Raw genomic sequence first — 5,666 nt, 5'->3', positions numbered from 1 at the left:
AAGACAACATATGGTGATTATTAACTAGAAAATTCAAAGTTTAAAAAACCCGGCTATCGCTTTAATGTCGGAGTAACTCGATAGCAAAAATGGATGACGTCACTGAGGACACTCCTGTCGTCAAACAAACTAGACGTTCCTCTGAGAATTTTTTTTTCTTTTATTATTTTTTTAACATCTCCGTGACTAAACAGTAGTTTAAATTCGTGTTAATTTATCTCTTTATTTCTAAAGCGCTCTCGCAAATCTTTAATAATTTAATTTTTTTTTTCAAATTTTTGTTTCTAAATGTTTAACTTCCACATTTTATCGACCTCTAAAATAAAATAAAAGCTAAACATTCTCCGGATACGCCGATTAAATAGCAGAAAAAAGGAAGTTAATGGTGGAAGTTGTCATAAAAAAATTCTGCTCCTTCCGTACTACATAAAATTGCAACATCATTCGTATAAATAATATTATTTTAAACGTTGACAAACGTAGTTTGGCCCAATTGGTTATTATACATCCTGATAAGCAGACCTTTGACCCGAATTTTCTGCTATTATTTTTAAAGGAAACTCGACTTCTAACAGGAAGATGACGTCACAGTTAATATGGTGTCGGAAATTTACAATTTGTTCTAAACAAAGCTTTAACTTTTAATTGCTACGTCACAATTAATTTAACAATCGGTTAAAGCACGCGATATACATTCGAAAACGAACGTTACAGCTTTAAATAATATTAGAAAAAATAATTACCTTTATTCGGCTCGATAAATTTCGGTAACGTCGTCTGTCTTCTTGGCTGACGAACCAACGTCTGTTGTCACTTCCGTCTGCTCCACTTAAAAATCACGTGATCCCGGCTATTGATAAGTCGAGAAGCAATGTATCTACAAAACGGAAAAGTAATAATAATACACGGCAAACACATTCAGGTGGCTTCTTACGACGGATCAAACACGATACTTCAGTCATAAATATTGTTTTAGTATCGATAATGGTCTGGTGATTCTTAATAAATAAAATATTTGGAGGGGGTAGATGTAGAAAAATTGATTGGGCCGATCTATGCCCAATTACACACAACTAGATAGGCTTAACTAATCAACCATGTTTGGTAGAGGGTGGAGAAGTAAGACTGGAGATCAACAAAGCGAATAAAGTCGGAATGCTACGATATTGGCAGTCACAAACACTCTCCCTGCTATCGCTAGTCGTTTAGTTCCACTACACTTTTTTTTTCTTGTTTTAAAGATTAAACAAGCTGGAAATGACGTATCTTTTCCCTTTAAAATAACCAATGACGTCACACGGGTATCGTTAATAACTCCCTTCGCTGTTCCTCACCACGTGAGAGCTGCCATTCAAGAATGACATAGTAAGTATATATAAATATATATATAAACAATACGATTAATATTATTTTTGATTAATTCATTATGGAACATTATAAAAATAAACTTAATAAAATGTTAAAATTATGAAAAATTATAAATATTCGCAACCGAATATGTCTATGAGAATCTGCTAATAAGTTAGATAATACAAATGTGCTAAGTATAAATAATTCGATATTGATAAATTAATTACAAGAGTATTTAAATTTTATAAGCTTATAATTTAAATAAAATGTATAAAATTAATATCGTTACAAAGTTTTGTTGCCGTATTGTTATCCCTTCTTCAAGCGAGATCTAATTTCTTGACATCTAATAGATGAAATATATAATAAAGTATAAAAGATCTCACTCTGCTCAATGATAATTTAATTATTAGAATATTTAAATATTAAATTTAGATGTGTATAATTTTAATAGTGTTACAGCCCATTAGTACAGTACAACGCTATTCTTATTGACGTAGAGTAAAATTTTCATATTGTGTTAAGTACTGTTTTCGTATAAACAGCATGACTAATTTGATAATAAATTAATTATTAAATTGCTTAAATCTTATAAAATTTGAAAAAAAAATCTATAAAGGTAACTTTAATTACGGGTTTCGTTAATAGTTTCATAATATTCTTGTTTCAACATCAGAACGAACTGCACAAAGTTCATCTACTAAATGCAGTTAGTACATTAATGTAGCAGCGAACAAAGTATTACAAATTAATTTATTAATTTTATACTCTTTAAATGCTTTAAACTTGGTAAAATATATGCAAAAATTTAGTAACGGGTTACGTGATTCGTTAAGAATTCTCTTTAGAGATCCATTCACGATTAGAACTACTATTCAAACAGCCATAGTAAGCTTATTAATATGTAAATGATCTGATATCACCAGTTGATAGATTAATTATAAACCTATTTAAATGTTTAGCATTAAAAAAAAATGTAAAAACTGTAATAGCGTTACGTTTAAAGATTGTTATAAACTTTATATAAACATAATATTTTTAAACAATTTAATAACAAATACATAAGAAGTAGCAAACTCCCTTCCAATTTAGTTGTAAAGTCAATGCGGATTACTGAGAAGACTTTTCATTTCTGTTGCTATGGCAACATGGGCTGATGCAAAAAAAAAAAATTGAATTTCTCTTTTTAGGCTCTTTCATTTTTTCTTCTTTTAAGAAGAAGAAAAAGAATTCAAATCTTTAAAGATATTCATAAATTTAAGAGCAGAGAATAATTCAGTAACTATGCCAAATACTAAGTTATCATCAGATGGATTGAGTCGGGATATTTTTAATAGTTTCTCTCATTCGAAAGCGTATTTAAAACGAATTTTAATTTGTTAAACAAAACAAAACAAAATTAAATTTATTTTGGTAATCGTCATAACTTTGTAGAGAATTCCGCAAATATTTCAATTATGAATTGTCTTAATTAGAGGCGAACAACAATGCAATTTTAATTACTTGTTGCATATCTGTGAAACATTCGAATTCTTGGCATTTTACACAAATTCCCTCCCTCCCTATTAACTTGGCCAGTTTAGTTTTATCTTTAATAATTCTCTACATTTAACAACCTCAACAATTTATTGAGTTAACATATTCAGTGAGTCATTCTCTAACCTAGTTCATTTCCTGACAGCGCATTCCCCAGAGAATGAGATTGGGGATCGTCTTCCATGACACCATCCACTACGACGCCTAGATAACGGCCTAGATAATTATAGATAATATTTAGCATAGGTTTATGACGTAATCGATTTCATAATTATTTTCCAATTCATAATTTCGATTTGTTGCCCGAATTCTTTAAATATTCGTTCCTTTAACGAATTGTAATAAAAATAATAAAAATTAGCTCATTTATTATTCATCTCAAGAACGTCACCTTAACTAAAACGTGAAAGTAACCAATCGCATAGCGTCTTTCTCTCGACTCCGCCTTAATTCTTTCGTATACGCCCTCCTTCGCGCTTGAATTGTTACAGCGGTAACTTTAATAAGACGTCGGCATATTTATCAATTTTATTAAAAATTCGTAAAAAATTTTCGAAGTTTTACTACTTAATTATAAAAAGGACATTTTCAGCTTTAATTATGAAAAATTCTTTTATCCGTAGATTTTTTTTCGTTATGTATAAAGACTTAAAGAATTCGATATGTAATTTTCCGGGAAGGAATTGAACGAATTAATTAAATTTAACGAATTAAATTAAATTAATTTTTTGTGCAGAAATTAGATTTTTTAAATTATCCGAAATGAGAGGAATTTTTATTCTTCGAACGAAATTAAAACAAATGATCAATTTTTAAAGAAGTTACGCACCAAACATTAAGCCGCGGGAATGTAATTTCCATTAATGCACGCAATAGATTTGTCCATAACAAAAATTCCGTTTATAATAAATTTGGTATCCTTAATTAGCTATTTAGATGGCGTAGAATTATTAAAGCTTCGTTTAGTAATAATTAAATTATTTAATAAAAAACAGATGTAGAAAATATTGGACTAGACATTTTGGAAGAAGCACAGAGCAAATAAATTTATGTATTAGCATCCGTATGCCCTATTTAGATACGACGCAGCTCCTAAAGCGACGTGGAGAGTGACCGCCATATTGAACATGCAAAATCTTCAGCACAGAATAAGAATAGCGACGATAATTAATAAAGGAAATTTACGAATAAAGTGGAATTTTCAAGAAATGAAAACGATTAAAATGAAATTCGAAAAATATAAAATGAAAGAAAAGATAAATGTGGAAAGAGGAGAAAGCAGTGAAAACTTTCACTCGGATGTAGAATGCATCACTAAAGAATGTCAGAAATATCACGAATAAGGTTTAAAAACTGATAAAAGAATGGGAAGAATATTGAAGAAAGGATTTAATTGTTAGAGAAAAGAAGCCAGCTTACCTTTAACAGTCGAAGGGTCACGGATGATGACACGTCCGGGGTCAAAGTATCCTTGGCCCAAACTGTCTCAAGGTGGGTTTTAGCTGTGAGTGTGTATGTGTGATCCCGTACCTGGCTACCATCTGGTCCATACCGACAGTAGAAGAGAAAGGACACGGGCTTTCATCTGTCCGTCACTAATATGGTTGCCGCATTTGTAGACCGAGCATGCGCAGATGATGCTGTCTGCAGTGGGTGACGCAGGTTTTCGAGAATTAGATCGATGGATGCAGCTTGGTCGTCATTGAACGTTCCCCACCCGCCGTTATGACCCCCTTTATTTATATCATTCTCTACTCTTGCCACGGAGTTTTCGTACCAATTTTACAACTGCCTCCACCACTCCTACATCCTAATGAATCCGTTATTAACCCGTGCGAAAAGTACGATTTTAAAATATACCCCCGATGTCCGAGTACGTTAAATTTTTCCACCATCTACTTCTGCTTTCTATCCGATACGTTGGGGAGGAATCAACGACATTTGCAAAGCGTAACAACTTTACAAATGATGTTGAGGGATTTTCAAAGATGGCGACGGCTTCCTGACAAATACGATCGATGAAGAACAACATGTATGGAGTTGAAATAGCATCACTTACCTTTACTTTTGTATACGGTAACGTTGATCGGGGTGGGTTTTAGTCGATGCTTCTTCCAATCTAGTCGATAGGGACATGTTAAACTTACACTAGGAGGACTGGCGATCTGACGTTAAGTGGTTTGTCACAAACATTGTTGAAAGCCGCTTCATATGAAGATCCGCTTGGAGTATTCTGTGAGCACATCCGTTGCTGATCGTACCGCTGCGATGTCGCAAATGGCTGTTGAAGAAGCTGGTAACCTAGGTAACAGGCGGTGGATTATGCTAATGGGTGGGTGCGCAGTCACGTTTCTACGCATCTTCTGTGACGTATCAGTGAAGAGGGAAGGGAACGGGGGAGAGAGGTCCGTCTGCAGTTTGTCTCCCCGGGTCCACCCTTGCGACTTTCGGACAATTGTTAAATACTTCCGCCTTTAGCGGTCACTGAACTAAAAGTGTAAATCCCCAGCCATGACGTCACGGATATCACACAGGAATTTCCCTCCCATGGAAACTTTCCTACCGTTTAATTAAATTCGACTTTTAATTCTAATTATTTCCATTTCAATCTTTTTGAAAAAATTTCAAAAATCTTTCTTCTTCGCTCGTTGTTTGATAGAAACGAATTTTACGATAACTCATAAAGTAAATACCATCTCCCACTCTCTTGGATGTATAACACGATANCCATTATTGTCTTTGGACTGATCCCTTCGATGTTTGCACGTCATTAAGTAGTT

The 5,666-nt window shown here is 33.1% G+C and overlaps 1 long non-coding RNA gene across 1 annotated transcript; it reads right to left on the bottom strand.

The window, feature by feature from the left end:
- Positions 1 to 225: 225 nt before the first annotated feature.
- On the bottom strand, positions 226 to 5,300 carry LOC111614476. The gene is made up of 2 exons (XR_002754938.1): positions 4,306 to 5,300; positions 226 to 877 (listed from the first exon to the last, which is right to left on the bottom strand). It is a non-coding gene; the product is annotated as an uncharacterized LOC111614476 (long non-coding RNA).
- Between the last annotated feature and the right edge of the window lie 366 nt (positions 5,301 to 5,666).

This window comes from Centruroides sculpturatus, unplaced genomic scaffold (genome assembly GCF_000671375.1).
Source record: "Centruroides sculpturatus isolate CEXI.00-Female unplaced genomic scaffold, Cexi_2.0 scaffold2203, whole genome shotgun sequence".
Taxonomy (NCBI): Eukaryota; Metazoa; Arthropoda; class Arachnida; order Scorpiones; family Buthidae; genus Centruroides; species Centruroides sculpturatus.
The sequence above is the reverse complement of the archived record's forward strand: the minus strand, read 5'-3'. Positions and strand labels throughout refer to the sequence as shown.